The sequence below is a fragment of the Callospermophilus lateralis genome, chromosome 17, assembly GCF_048772815.1.
Source record: "Callospermophilus lateralis isolate mCalLat2 chromosome 17, mCalLat2.hap1, whole genome shotgun sequence".
NCBI classification, from domain to species: Eukaryota; Metazoa; Chordata; class Mammalia; order Rodentia; family Sciuridae; genus Callospermophilus; species Callospermophilus lateralis.
In genome coordinates, this window is record NC_135321.1 from 3940989 (window position 1) to 3956601 (window position 15613).

Here is a 15613-nt window from a genome sequence, read left to right on the forward strand (position 1 = left end):
TGGACATTCTGAATTGTGCTGCTATAAATGTTGATGTGGCTGCAGCCCTAAGGGGTGCTGATTTGAGATCTTTTGGATCTATACCAAGAAATGGAACAGCTGGATCATATGGTGGTTCCATTCGTAGTTTTTTGAGAAATCTACATACTGCTTTCCAGAGTGGTTGCACTAATTTGCAGTCCCACCAACAATGGATGAGTGTGCCTTTCCCTCCCTATCCTTCTCAGCATTTATTATCATTTGTATTCTTCATAATTGCCATTCTGATGGGAGTGAGATGAACTCAAAAAACCTGACACCAAAAAAATCCAAATAACTCAATTAATAAGTGGGTGAAAGAACTAAACAGATACTTCTGAAAAGAAGAAATATAATTGGCCAACAAATACACTAAAAAATGTTCAATATCTCTAGCAATCAGGGAAATGCATATTGAAACCATTTTTAATATTTCTAATGCAACAAATGAGATGCTTCTTGGCCCAGTTGAGCAGAGGGGGAAATGTCAGCGTCAGTGAATTCTGTTTTATGTTTCAACAACACTCACAGTAGACAGAACACTCTCAGAGAAACATTGACGGGAATTGAAAAAGATTATTAAGGCAAGTTAAATTTTATACAGATCAAAGCAGGCACTGCATTACCATCCAATCCTTCGTCAGAGGCCAGTTTTCAAAATTTATCCTGATGGATTATAGTTAAAATGATCTTCTGATGATAGAAACAACTCCAGGTTGTATGTCTGGTTGGCTTACAGAGGACACATCTCAACCTGTGGCAGGATCAACGAGGTTCTGCATGGCAATCACAGGGGGCTCGGGCCACAGGAGTGTGTAGATACCTGAACTGGCCTTGTCACATGATGTTGCAAACACTCACAGACACTGCCAACATTGCCAAACCTCCTGGATTCTCCTCACGTGAGGTGAGAGGCAAAGCACACCTCCTCCTGGGAGTGCAGCAGCCTTGTCTCCCAGGGTCCTGTCTGGGCAAAATCCGAGCCCACCCAGGCCCTCTGTGCACCCAAGGCAAACACTCAGGACATCGCTTAAATCCTCAGAAGAGCAGCTGTTTTTAAATTTCATTTAGAAGCTGTTCTTTGAGTATCTGGAGGTGGAGGAGTTGTTCAGGGGGTAAACTGTTCCCCCCTCCCTGCCCTGCTGACCACCCCTTCTGCAGCCCATCATGAGGGGAACCCAGACAAGGCTGCATCTGAAGCAGGAGGACCCTCAGCCAACACCCGAGGGAGCAGAACCTGGGGCCCAGGTCTTGTGATGCACAGGGCTTGTTGGGACCCTGGCGGTGCCTCCTGCCCCAGCACAGGGGTTCAGCAGTGCAGGATGCCCGCTGTGCAGTCACAGAAACCCAGGGAGACAGGAGGGGTGCCATGCTGTCTTGGCCTTGGACAGCCGGTGGCTTCTCCTGAGGGAGGTAGCAGCAGGGGCTTGTCATAAGTGTCACTGGCCCTGTAGAACAGAGCCAGCTGCACCTGGGGACGGAGGGGTTTGCCTGGAGGAGGCCCTCAGCCCCACTCTAGGAATTTCTCTCTTCCACCATCTTCTAGTTTGGCCACCCTGGCCCCGGTGCTTCCTGAAGATGCAGCACTAACACCTGCTGTAGTCTCTGCCTCGAGGTCTGGGGAAGGGCACCTCAGTAGGTTCCAGAGCTGGACATTCTGAATTGTGCTGCTATAAACGTTGATGTGGCTGCAGCCCTAAGGGGTTGCATTGGCTTCTACACGCTCTGGCCTTTGGGGGTCCACTTCCCTGCTCAGTCTTGAACCTGTGAAGGTGTCACAAGGACGTCTGAGCCAGGGCCGTCTGAGCAGGCCCTTAGCTGTGGTCAGGGTCTGGGTGGGGGCCCTTGCTTTTATCCCTGACCTCGAGGGCTATGTGCTTTGTTTTCCACAGTAGAAATCTGAGGGAAGCGAGTATGGCACACTGTGGCTTTCAAACTGAAACTCAGGACACGTGGTCACTTCTGATTTTCGAAATGTTTGAACATAGAAACTTGAAAAGTGTACCCCAAAAGCACAGGATGCAAGGTGACCACTCGTCGTACTTCCATACAATGGTAGAAGACCCACTGGGACTTGCAAGAGAAAGGCCCCCGAGAAAACCCCCACCTCCACGTCTAAGTTGTTCCAGAGCCGCTTGTCGTCTGGACAGGTCTTCACCTGAGGAGTGAGTTTCTCTGAGTCACCTTTAACTGTCTTCACTCCTCAGCCCCAGCTGGACTCACTGCTGAGTCAGGACAGATGGACTGAACTCATGAGGAACAGTCAGTGTGTACTTGTGGAAGGTTCTGGAACTTGGAGCCAGAAGCCTGGTCTGGGAACCAGCTCTTGTGACTTTAGACCTTCCCTGGCCTCAGTGTGAAAAGTGTGTGCAAATGTCCTGCAGGGAGCAAACCAGACACCGCAGGAGGCGAGTCGAGATCCTCCGGGACTCCCTGGTCTGGGCCAAGCGGAACTCCAGCCCATTCACAAGCTGTCACAGCTAAAACCACATCTCCATGACGGTGCAGGACCATGTCCACAGCTCAGGGCACCTCGTGGGCCTCCGCCTGCCCCCCCAGGACACAGGCCTTTTTGTCTGATTGCCCGGGAGTGAGGAGGGAGGCTGGGCCCTGCACGCTCCTGTCTGCCCCTGATTCCCAGCAGGTGCAGACATGGGGCTCTAGAGCTGCTTGTGCACTGGGAGGACCTGGATCAGGGCCACCCCCCCTTCTTTAGAGCCCTGTCTTCCAGGTGCCCAGCCCGACTTCCAGAGCGTGGAGAGAGCGTGGGGTCCCTGAGACGGGAGCTGCTGACTTGCAGGCTACCGCCAGCCGGCTCCCAGCCTCCCCTCCGCCGTCTCAGCCCTTCAAGCCTCCGTGGTGCCATTTTCTTTCATCACTTTCCCTTTCATCCTCTCCCACGTCCTGGCGCTTCTTTGAAGACAGGAGATGAAACAGGCGAGTGGTCGGGTGCGGGCTGCGGAGTCCCCACGTGGGTGCTCTCCATCAGCGCTCCTGTCTCCTTCTGGCCTCCTCCTGCTGAATCTCGAATTTCGCCATTTTTCTCCACGGACCACAGTGGCCCAGCTGTCTGCTGAGACAGGGTGTGTGTCCTTGAGGTCCTGGGGACCTCCCGAGGCACAGCCCCCCGCGTGGGAGGGACGCCAGGCGCATAGCACTGCTGGGGTGGGGGCTGCTGACAGCAGCCAGGGCATCGGGTCCTCCAGGGCCTCCTTTCTGTGGAGGCTCGAGTGCCCCCTGCGTGGCCTGCAGTTCAGGAGGCCAGCGGTGCCGCGTCTAGGAGCAACTGGTGACGGCCTGAGGTGGCCAGCACTCCTCTGCCGCACTTTGTGTGTGGGGTACATTGCCCACGAGGTTTCACACAAGGGTCAGTTTCCATAGCAACGGTTGAAAAGGAGCAGGAATGCTTTAGCTGAGCTTGGAGAGTAAGGGCAACACGACACGTTTCCTTCTGCTTGGAGCAAAATACACGTGACTTAAAACTCACCACTTCACCAAGGGTGGGGTGCACAGGAGGAGCCTTCCCTGAGTCGGGGAGGGTTCCACCCAGGACAGAAGCCTATTCAGTGAGACACCATCCTGAGAGCCATGTCGGGGAGCTTGGGCGGTAACAGAAGACACCTGACTCCTAAAATCCAAGCTGTGAGGGTGTCGTGAACAGTAAGCAGACGTCAGACCAAAGACCTGCCTTAGACACTCACACTCACACACACACATACTCACACTCATATGTGTGCAGTCCTGCTCACACACATACACTCACACCACACACACCCACACATACAGACACGTGCACCCACAGACACATACACAGGTGCACTCACACATAAAGTTTCAGTACACACTCACACCCACATTCACACTCACAGCACATGCCCACACATACGCACACTCACAGCACATGTCCACACATACACAGACACAGAACATGCCCACATAGACACACAGACACAGCACATGCGCACACATGTGCACACACACAGCACATGCCCACACATACACACACACTGCACATTCCACACATAAACACATCAAACACACTTGCAATCACCATCACAAAGGAGAGAGGGCCAGGCCTAAGAGGCGTGACTGGCAGGGTCACAGTCATCGTCACCACCACCAGGACAGTCCCTCTGCTGTGCAGCACTGCTCTCCAGGGTCACCAGATGGCAGGAAGAAGGCCCAGGGCTCCTAACTAGCTAAGTTCTGTTCTGAGTCCTGACCCAGAGAGGCGGGTCAGGACTCCTCCCTCCTGCCTTTTGAAGGCTCAAAGTTTCTCTCACAGGCACGCGCCTGCCCCAGCCTCTGTGGTCTTCAGCTCTGCCCTGGCCAGGATGGAGGGGCCCAGAGAACTCCCACAGGTACGCCCCTGGCCCGCCTGCTCAGGGTGCCAGACCAGCAATCGGCTGAGGTCGTAGGAGGCTCACAGCACAGGACAAAGCCATGGCCAGCAGCTGCAGAGGAGGCTTTCAGAGATCCCAGACTTCAGGGGGATCAGCTGGTACCCGAGCACAGACACTGTGCTGGACGGGGTGGGACCAGCTTGTCCCTCTGGACAGCAAAGCTCCCTCACTCCAAGTGGGAGTGACAGAGGATTCTAGACAGGCACAGGGAGGGAGAGGGTGGGCTGACACCTTGAGATGCAAGACTAGTGGGGTGCAGTTGTGAGAGTGGAGTTGGGGTACACGGTGGAGACCCCGCTGCAGACGGCCACTGCGCTCAGATACCGTGTGGAAGAACTGGGGCGGAGGGGGTAGGGCCCCGCTGAGTCAGAACTGTGTCGGAAAGGAAACCAACTCTCCCACATTCACAAACGTCAGGACAAGAGGTTCTGGCTACCACAGCTGGGGAGGGGCGAGAAGACAGGCCCGTTAATAGAATCTCGCTCACCTGAGTTGTGAGAGCTGTGGCTCCAATTCACCAGTGGTGGCTCGGAAATCCCAAGACGGAGCAGTTACCAAAGCCACGTCTCCACTGAGAGCAATTGATAGCCTGGAAAAAAATCAACACATTCTGCTTTTTCATAACAAAGTACCTGTGCAGCCTCTTGGGAGGAGAAAGGCCCAGTTCTCCTCTTCAATAGGATGACATGTCCCTGGACACCAGCAGTGCTCTGGTCACCTGGAGGAAGGGCAGGAATGCAGCCCGTGCTCCTGGGCTACTGGATGGGATGCTTTCTCACTCCTGGTCAGCTGTGGGCAGCAGCCTGGGACATCAGACTTCTCAGAGCCTGACCGCAGGCCGCGTCCCAGACATTCTCCAGCTCACTGATCTGTGCCCCTGGGGCTGCAGCCCGGCCCCAGCCCACCCTGAGGGCGCCATGGCCTCCTGCTGCACAGAAGGGCTTCACAGTGAGGCCTGCTCCTGATTGCTGGGAAGAAAGTGCCTCCCCCAACTCACACACAGTCTCACACCCACGTGCACATGCCGCTACACCCACGTGTACACACCCACAAGGCGCTCATTCCTCAGAATTGCCCTCTGCTCCCCGTGGCCTAGTGCCATCAAGGATTCCGTTAATCAGTGGCCATCACATCTCCCAGGCCATGAGGGATACAGATCCGTTTGCAAGAGCTAACTGGCGCCCACGCCATTTAAGTGACAGTTGATTGAGTCGCTGGAGATTTTCCATCCATGGTGAGACAAAAGGAATCTGCTTTGAGAACCACAACCAGTGGCCAAAAAAAAAAAAAAATGCTGGCATTGCCTAAGGTCAGCCCGCTGAGGCCAGCAACGTGGCCCAGGCCCACAGTGGGGCTCAGCTCGCATCTGTCTTGCCTCTGTCCACCACCACCACTGGCCAAGGTGTCCTTACCACTGTCCTGCCCTGCTGGAGTTGCTACCCAAACCTGGAGTGGCCCAATCTGCCTGCCGTTGTTCGCCTCCACACACCTGACCCAGCCCTGCTGTCACTCACATCTGGACTGAGGTGGCAGCTTTGTCACCAGCCTCCACAAACTGACCCTTCAGTCCAGGGCTGTGGTCACAGCCAGAGTAAGTGGTTTTAAGTGTAAACCTGATGCTATGATGTCCCTCCTCAAAACTTGTTCACCCCACATGTTATTGAATACCTAGTGTGCTCATCACCTGGGCATAGGTCAGTGAGAAGGACACACAAAAACCCTCCGCCATGAGGAACAGACACTGCGGTCAGAGAGGCCAGGGAGGAGGATAATAAATGACCAAGAGTGAGGACCGTGTTGGCATAGTGACGGACGCATGTTAAAGCCTGGTGAGTGCTCTGGAGAAGCAGGACCAGGTAGGTGGCATGCTGGACATGCAGGGATGGAATGGGCAGGGCTGTCAGAGGGCTGTCTTCAGGGACACAGCCCGGGCAAAGGCCGTGTTACGGTTCCCCTCATGTGTGAGACAATGCAAGAAGGTTCAGAGGAGAAATGACTGGGTTATGAGAGCCTTAAATCAGTTAATTAATCCCCTGACAGGGATTAACTGGGTGGTAACTCTAGACAGATAGGGTGTGGCTGTGAAGCCAGATTTACAGATAGGTAGTTAGTGCAGTTAGGTAAATCGGGTCTAATATCCAGTAAGAAAAAGAAAATGGAGGCCGTTATGGAGAATGGCAGGAGTCCAGGAAACCAGAGTAGCATTTGGGGAAATTGAAATGTTAACGTCCCCAAGGCCCAGAGCCCATCCTAAGGAACTGTTAATGAAGCAGCTCCCAGCAAACAGGCCCTTCCTGCCCAGACGACTCCTCCTGGCCTTCCCACCTGCATTCTATCACTCAGGATAACGGGAAACAAAGGTCAGGAGGGTGGGCACGCTGAAGCAAGATCTTGGCTATGAAACAGGGAAGACGCCCCGGATTCCGCCTCCGGGCCCCTTCTTCCTCCGGGGAGAAGTCTCTTCTGCTGCCTTTAATAAAGCTTCCACTGTCCACTCTCCCCTTGCCTCGGCTGCTTCTCTGGTGTGATACTTCAGCATTCGGGGAAGCAGGGACTCGTCACCGGTAAACCGCGGTGACAGCTGGCGAAGGTGGGCCACTGGGAGCTGTCTTCCAGGTATATATTTTGTCCGTGTCGAGGAGAGTTTCTCTCTCTGTCTCCCCTACCCAGTGCTGTGTTCTGAGCCACTTTCCTCCACCAGATTCTTCTGCCATGATCTGCCACATCTTCTGCCCAGGCAGTGGCCGTCTGCGGACAGAGGCAACAGGTGGGTTGTAGCTCACAGAGACTTAGGCAGGAGCTAGCTGAGTTTCCAACAAGCTAAGTGTGGCTGTCTGTCCTCATTCAGGCAGAGAGATCAAGGAAACAGCCCTTCCCGGAGAGGGGAACTGGGAACATTGACTTCCAGGGGGTCAGCAGAGGGACCATGTCAGACTTCGTCGGTGGCTTTCTTGCTGCCTAGTTTTCAAAGTTTCCCAGAGAAGCTTATTTTGAACCGTTACATTTAATAAGATTATGGGCCAAGGCTTTGGAAAAAATACTAGTCTATAAAAATCGAGGTTATTTTTGCCCCAATGCCTGGTGTGAACTGTCCTGTGAGTCTGGAAAGCCAAGCTGCCCTGCCGTGCTCAGAAGATGTGTTCCTCAGCCCTGCAGGAGGTCAGAGGAATCTGCTCTCACGTGAGGGGCCGACTGCATGGTTCCAGGGACTCCTAAGTGTGACCCTGCCCCAACACGGCTTCTAGGGCGTGCTACACCCACAGCCAGCGAGAAAACTATTATGTGAACTGCTGCTCCTTCTGAAATGCTTTAAAATTCAAGGCACCACTGGGCCCAAGTATGTTATCTGGATGGAATTTGACCACTGATAGGGCCTTTTCCTTACATTTAGCAGTTTCTGAGGCAAATGATCTCCTTCTTTTCCTCCTTTAGGGAGGTTCAAGCAGATAACAAAGATACGTGGAGCCATATCCTAACATAAGTAGAAATGGTGACATGTTCCCTTCCTCTCTCCAGGATGGGGTGAGAGCTTGTGGTTTTGTGGTTTCTGTTGCAGGGTAATTGATCAAGGACACTGCATTGGTGACAGCTTTTTCACCCTCAGGCAGAAACTCAGATATATCAGGCAAAGAAAGCAGGTCTGAAAAATTCGTGGAAGTTGTTCATCAGGAAGTATTGTTGGAGTCTTTGATACTTGCTTTTGCTTTGCTCGCTTTAGATTTTCCTGCTTGAGGATACTGAGAAAGTATGTTTATTCCCAAACCAGGAGAAAGACTATGACAGAGCCATCTATCCTAAATCCCCCTCGGCTGAGGAGAGGACGGCTCGGGCCTTTCAGGTCCAGCCTGGGCTGGTGTGAGGGTCTGCTGGAAGGGTGCAGGAGCACATCTGTGTCTTGGCCATACCATTTGTTCTTGGATCCATCCTATGACTCTGTTCTCAAACCTTCCTAGGGCTGTGGCCTCCCCACCAGGGACCATCATGGGAGGGGCTCACGGGAGAACAGGAAGCGCCATATGGTGACTTGGAAGGTTCACGGCAGGGTGGGTGAGAAATCTCTACTTTAGGTCTCTGGTGCATGAATCTCAGGCCCCTTGGCAGGGGCCTCAGAAGACAGCTGTTCCTGCTGCTGCTTCCAAGGGTCCACACGGGCTCATCACATTCTATGGTGGACTTTCCTTGGAACACGTAGGTCTGAGGTCTCAGATGAAGTTGTCAATGCAGCATCTCCTCCCAGTGTGATGGAACAGTAGAGTCTGAAGATGAAAGCAGGAGGCCTATCTTCAACTCTCAGATAGCTGGAAGGCTCAGGTGCCTGCCAAGAGAATAGCTGGAAGGTGTTCGGTTCGGAGAAAGTGACTGTCATTAAGCCATCTATCAACAGATTGACTCATCACCACCCATCCACCTACCTATCGTCTATCTCTATTCACCATCAATCAATGAAGAAATCAACCATCTATCAATCATCTAGCTATACTATGGTAGTATTTTCTTGAAAAAAAAAAAAAACAGCAACAACTCACACTGAGGCTATTCTGCAAAGAAAAAGTCAGATGGCACTACTTTTGAGACACAACCTCCACAGAGGAGCCAAAAGTATAGATGACACAGAGAGGTTTCGCAGCTGGGTGCCACGTCTTCATAGGGCAGTGCTGGAGCCAGTCAGCCCAGCAGCTTGCAGAACACTCAGTGTTCCTGGCAGGGAGCACAGGGGTGGGCCGCTGGGGTAGAACCCTAGTGTAAGTGAAGGAGCAATCACGTTTCACCCCTGATTTTCCACCCCTCCCCTTGGCCTCCAGCTGCAGGGTGGGGGCCTGTCTCCTAGGCCTTTCGAGTGTTGTCTTAAAGTTTACTCAAGTCTTTGTGAGGTTAATGAGGCTGCCCGATGGCTCAGAAATAATCCTATTCCTTACTCCTGGCTGGTTCAAAGGGGCATAATCTGAAGGGTTTGGGTGGTTGTGGTGGCTGAAAACTTCCGCAGTGGCCAAGGCGGATGGCATCGGGCCTGACACAGGTACTCCTGGTCTTGAGGTGTGGGGTCCTAGGACAGGGTCTGCACCTTCCAGGTTTTTGACTCTGTTGGTTAAACTGGGAGAGTGTGTGTGTGTGTGTGTGTGTGTGTGTGTGCGTGTGTGTGTGTAAATGTTCTACCAGGCAGCGCCAGCTGGATGGAAAGAGACAGGCTGGTGAGGGGACGAGGGGTCTTGCTGGGGTGAGCCTGCACAGCCCAGAGTGCTCCCGCACCCCAGGGCGTGGTCTGGGGACAGTCCCAGGCGCTGAGGAGGCGAGGCTGTCTCCAGGAGAGCGGGAGCTGGCAAGGTCTTGCCTTTCCCTAGAGCCTTCTTCCTGGACCTGGAGGCTGCTCTGCTCTGCACTGCGCACAATCTTTGTCTTCTCCCTTAAACCCCCTCTCATTGTTCTAACCCTTCAGGAAAACCTCATTCTGCCTCGGTGGGGCGTGCGGAGTGGAGGGCTGCAGCCCAACACCCCCCCATCCTCCGCTGTGCTGGCCCTGAGGCAGGGGCAGGGTCTTGGGAGCCATGTAGGATGGAGAAGGCTCCTCCCAGGGGCAGAGGGCAGCAGTGCAGGGAGTGACTGGCTGCCCTGTTGGGGGCACAACCCCCCTAAGACAGGGGACCCCAATAAGTCGACCAGTGAAAGTAAACTGCTTATAATGCTGAGAAAATTGCTGAAATGGGCAGCAGAGTGTCGATTTGAGATCAGCGAGAGGGAAGTGAGTGTCGATACGTGGTCAGCAGAACAAGTCATTGAAGTGCTTCCTGCCCAGTGGGGCTTGTTGCTGGTGATGTGACAAGGAGCTGAGTGGCCAGTGGGGACGCAGTATGGAAGGGCCACCTTCTGACTCTGAGCACTTGGCCTTTCCATAAAGACCTGTGTCACGGAAAACCAGCAGGTTCATATCCACATATTGCCCTCTGTTGGTCCCTGCTCCTCTTCCTAATGAAATCATGCAGCAGGTCCTTGTTAACAGCTCCACATCAAGTCAGGAGAAGTATCGATCTGAGGAAAGCACTTTTCTCAATTGCTACCAACTTTGGAAATTGAAATTGACATTAAGGCTGCTAATTCCTTGGAAATATAAATGGAAATCAATAAAAGAAGGTTTATTGGGGACTAAACAAAGAAATGGGCTGGGAACGAAAAACCAGAGGTGCAAGTGAACAGGGGGAGCAGGTGCAGGAGCAGGGGAGGGAGTCCACGGAGAGCTCCAGGAACCCTCTGCGGCCTGCGGGGCGCCAGCGGGGATCACTGCACAGCAACACGAAGGGCAGGCGCTGGACGGTCACCGTCTGCTCTACCTGAACCCTCTCCATGGCTTCACTGGCTCAAGTGGGGGACTGCAGTGGATAAAAATAGACCATCTACAGGTGCTGGGGTCTCCTGGGGCTGGCACGTCTCCCCAGCTTCTCCACCAGGCAGATGGCCGCTCTCCCTCCAAGGCCCTTCCTGTCTTCTCCTCCAGCTCCCCTGCTCCCTCCCATAGGCTTGGCACATGACGCCACCATAGTGAGGTGACTGAAGTGTGTCTCTTTGCCACAGCTGTTACCCTGCTCTGGAATCAATTGTGAAATTCTGCCTTGAGGGAAAGGCAAGATAGACATACTTTAGTCGATATTTCTTGAGCACTGGAAATAGGGGGATCATAAACAAATGAAAAGCTTCCTTCCTTCTGACCCAGGGCTTCGTGAATGCTTGGCAAGCCTCCTACCACTGAGCTGCATCCCCAGATTAAGATTATTAAATATCAGCCAATCTGTACCAGTGTCAGGCATGTAAAGTCACTATGAAAACAGCCGGGTCCTGGCTCCCGCAGGGGAGAAAGCCCCTGGGGTGCTGGGCATGCACCTCAGAACCTCCCCAGACCACTGGCCAGGAGATCGCTGTGCTGGTCAGCTCTCTGTTACTAGCATGACACCCAGGACAATCAACTTCTAAAGAGAAAAGGTTTATTTTGGCTCACATTTTGGAGGCTGTGGTCCCCGATCTGTCAAGCCCATTGCCCTGGGCCTGTGGCAAGGCAGTGTGTCCTGAGAACACAGCGCAGAGGACCACTCACCCGGCGCTGAGCAAGCTCACAGAGCAGGAGGAAGGCCCCTGGCCTCATGGTCCTCTTACACAGCATGCCCCATGGCCTGAAGCCCTCCCGCTGGACCTGCCTCTAAAAGACCGCCTGGGGACCAGGCCTTTAAGACAAGGGCCTTCAGGGGCATTTAAAATCCAAACGATAGCAATCGCCAAGGGAACTGTTTAAAAATGCAAAGGCGCGGGCTCGCTCCCAAATCTCCTCCATCGAAATCTCCAGGGATATCAACGGATTTGCTGTTTCAGAAAAAAATTTTCGTGGGATTCTGATGCTAAATGAGGTTGGTTTGTCAGATGTCGGTGTTGAAAATAAGTGATCAACTGGGACACCTTTCAAAACTAGCTCACCCTAACCTGTTCAGAATGATTTGGGTATAGTTCCTCCGGGAGACCTGGGGTTCCAAGTTTTACACTACAAAAAACCAAGGCAGGGCCAGTCAGAGTGGGTGGAAAACGTCCACTCACAAACCCGTCCCTCACTCTGCCACAAACTGCACATGGATTCCTGGTCCTAGGACTGCCCTATACAATAGCAAACAGCGTGATTCAGGAGGCCTGACTTTTGTCATTCTCCCACACCACTTCCCCATGGCTGCAATAATAAATCACCACAAGTTCAGTGGCTTTAAGCCACATAAATTCACTTCCTTACAGCTCTGATGGCCAAGAGCCCCAGTCAGCCCCACTGGCCTGGGGTCATGGGTCCGCAGGGCTGGGTCCTTTGGGAGCTCCAGGGTGCAATCTCTCCTCGCCTTTCCAACTTCTGCAGGTGTTCCGAGGCCTGTGTCCCCATCACTCCAAGCTCTGCCTCCATGATCTCGTCACCTCCTTCTCATGAGGACATTGGTTATGCTGAGGCCCACCCAGATCATCTAGGACAATCTTCCTGTCTCAGAGTCCTTAATCACATCTGCAAAAAATTCAGTCTCAGGCCCAGACATGGGCCTTCTGGGGCATTAGGGATTAGGACTCAGAGGTCTTTGGGGAACTCATTGATCATCTACCGTGCACCTTAGTCTGGGTGAAAGGGTCAAATGCAGGCGACTGACAGGTTCAGTCACCTCCTGATTGCAACTAAAACCAGCTGGGTGGCCGTGGGAGTTTGGTTGGAGAGAGTCAGTCAACTCCCAGGTCTGAGAACACAAAGCGAAGTGCAGAAGGGTTGTAGGGAAAGGGCAGAGGAGAGCCAGGGAGGGGTGCTGTCTCCTGCCCTTGCAGAGATTCTTCGAGGAACGGTAAGAAGTCACGCTGAGCTGTTCACTTTTGCATCTCTTTGTGGGACACAAAAGAAGGACGGAGACCCGGAGAGGTGTATTAGTTATTATCAGCATCTCTGTACCTGTACACAAAGGTCATGTCCACCGGGAGGTTTCATGGTCCCAAAAGGAAACTCTCAAAATTCTCACTTTGTTTATTTTGCTCTTTTAACCTAAAATCACACTGTGGGGAAACTTCATTCTCCCTGGAAGCCGGCTTTCACTAATGCCGATTGAGGGCGTTTCTCAGCTTCACAGCTGCAAATATTAAAATGCAGACTAGCAGATTACAAATCACCAGGAGCCTTTGACAGGGTCCTGAAGGAGGGCTGAGGGAGGGGGGGTGTTTAAAAGGACATCAAGATCCTGAATAGAGTCATTGAACTTAAATAACTGTATTTTTTAAAAAAAGAGACATTCTTTCATTAAAGCCAGAGTGAATAATAATGTTTTTGTCTTTGACACCAAATAAAGTCATTTAAGATGAAAAACCCCTTTGAGCTGCTGATGCTCAGAACGGCTTGGAAATGTGTTTCTGTGACCCCTCCTCTGAGTGTGGGAACGTGTTCCCTCTCTTGTGAGATTTCCAGAGGGAAATGAGCTGTGTGGATAGCGTGTAAGCCAAGAGGAGGCCCTGGGAAAGGGCACGGCCCCGCAGAGGGGCAGGATCTCAGGCACCTTCTGCCCAGTGGCCACCTGTGGAACCGGCCCCCCAGGAGCCAGTTTCCTGTCCCTGCTGGCACAATCCCGATCTGCCCCTGAATACAGCAGTCCTGGGGTTGGGCTCACAGTAGGACACGCTCATGGAACGGCCCAGGGAACAGCTGGCCTTGGAGGCCAGGACTGTGAAAGCTGCTGCTGGTCCGAGGTTAACCTGAAGGAAACGCAGGGTCTGGCTCTGCCTTTTCTTGCTTTTGTCTGTGAAGTAGGATCTGGCGCTCCTAACCCTCCCGGGGTCTGACACTATAAAGCCTGGCGGTAAAGAGCAGAGGGACGGCCAGCACCTGGACACCTGCTGTGCTGTGCCTCAGCTTCCCCGTCGCGGGTCAGGCACCATCGTCCCTCAGAAACTCTTGGCAGAGAGCATCGTCTGGTCATTCTTCCAGCAGGGCAGAGACCGGCCTCGTCTGCCTCTGGGCCCCAGCGCCCACCACCAGCCTGGCACTTGGCCAGGGGTGCAGCAGCGTTCTCAGCTGAGCGCTCTGAACAGAGGTGACGACTCAGCCTTCTCAGGCCTTGCCTTTCCTATTAAGTGACCACTGTGAACTTGTCCCCGTGACTGTGCTGACGGCTTCTCGGTGAGTGACGTGAAGACCTGAGAATTGGTATTTCCACACACTAAGTCCTGGGACCGCGTGGGAAGAGCAAGGCAGTGAGGAGACCTCCCAGCTCCTCTGGTAACCGCTCTGAGTGGGAGTGATAAGGGGCCCTTCCTCCTAGTTTTCCCCTGCTGCTGGTCACTGGGGTTCAGCTCTGCCCTTTGGAGTCACTTGTGAGACTCCACACCAGGGGAAGTGGCTCGTGGCCCCAAGGCTGTCAGGTTCTGGGAGATTCTTGCCTCCGCGTGAACGTAACTCAGTCTGGAGCTGCCTGCACCCTGGTTCCGTGCCGAGGCTGCCTTATCCAGAAAGCAGCCCGTGGCCAGACCCCAAAGACAACACGGAAGGCCCTGGTGGGAGGTGCTGCTCTTCAGGGGGACGACGGGAATCACGGGAAATGTGTAGCAGGCAGGCTGTCGGGGCGCAGCAGCCTATCAAGAAAACTATTTTTGAGGCCTCAGATAAAATTCACTTGCATGGTCAGAAGGAACTTTCATCACAGCGGGCTGCAGAGCTTTGGCGTGAGGCCCCAGAACAGTTACGGAGAATTGCCAGGAGAAAGCAGGATGGCCTAGAGCAGCCTGCACGGGAAGCTCACGATGTCATGCATCCAAGAAGGAATGAAAATCACACTTTGGAGGAGAAAAACCTGCAGTTTTCTGATCTTCTTTTCAGCAGGTCCCAGAATGGAGAGCTTTGCCCCTTGGAAATGCTCTCAATGGCCGTGAGTGACAACGAAGACAGGCACTTATCGGGGACTGTTTGCACCTGGACAGCCCAAGGTGCAGAGGTTAGCTTGCACAGACTGCGGCATCAGTCCTGGCTTCTCCGGTGTGGACCTGGGCGAGCATCAGCAGAGCCCCAGCAGCCTCCAGCGTCAGGAGACAAGGACAGCTGGCTCCACAGGTTAAGGCCGAGGCCTCCATGAGCACCTGCGCCTTCTGGGCCCTCTCAGGCTTTGGAATGACAGAGGCGCAGGAGACATGGTCCCTGACCTCGGGGAAAGTCGTGGCCCGGAAGAGACTTCCCCCAAGGTCACAATCCCCCAGATCAGATGTGCATCTTTGGTTAGCCAGAGGAGGCATGCGCAGAAATGCTGTATTTCTCTCTCTCTTCCCCCAAACCAGAGGGAGTTGACATCAGTGGTGTGCAAAGCTCTCTGGTCCTGGAACCACGCGTGGTGTGTCAGCCTGGCTCCCAGCTCCCCTTCCTAGTCTGTGTGAGACAGAGGAACGGCTTCTGAAGGGCTGGCAGGAGGTGAGCGAAGGAGCTAGCGCCTTGTGTTGTCATGGACCCACCTCCAGAGCCTGCCAGCCAGCGATGACAGCCAGCCCACGTCGGCCAGGGCCCCCGTGAGTACTCACGCCCTTTGACTTGGGAACCATCGATGTGCAAAGCAAACCCTGTGCTGGTTACAGGAAGCAGACCCTTCAAACCCCAGAAGAAAGCTGGCAGGTGGCAGGTGACCTTCCTCTGGCCAGTTGGACACCATGTCTGCCCAGAGGATGGC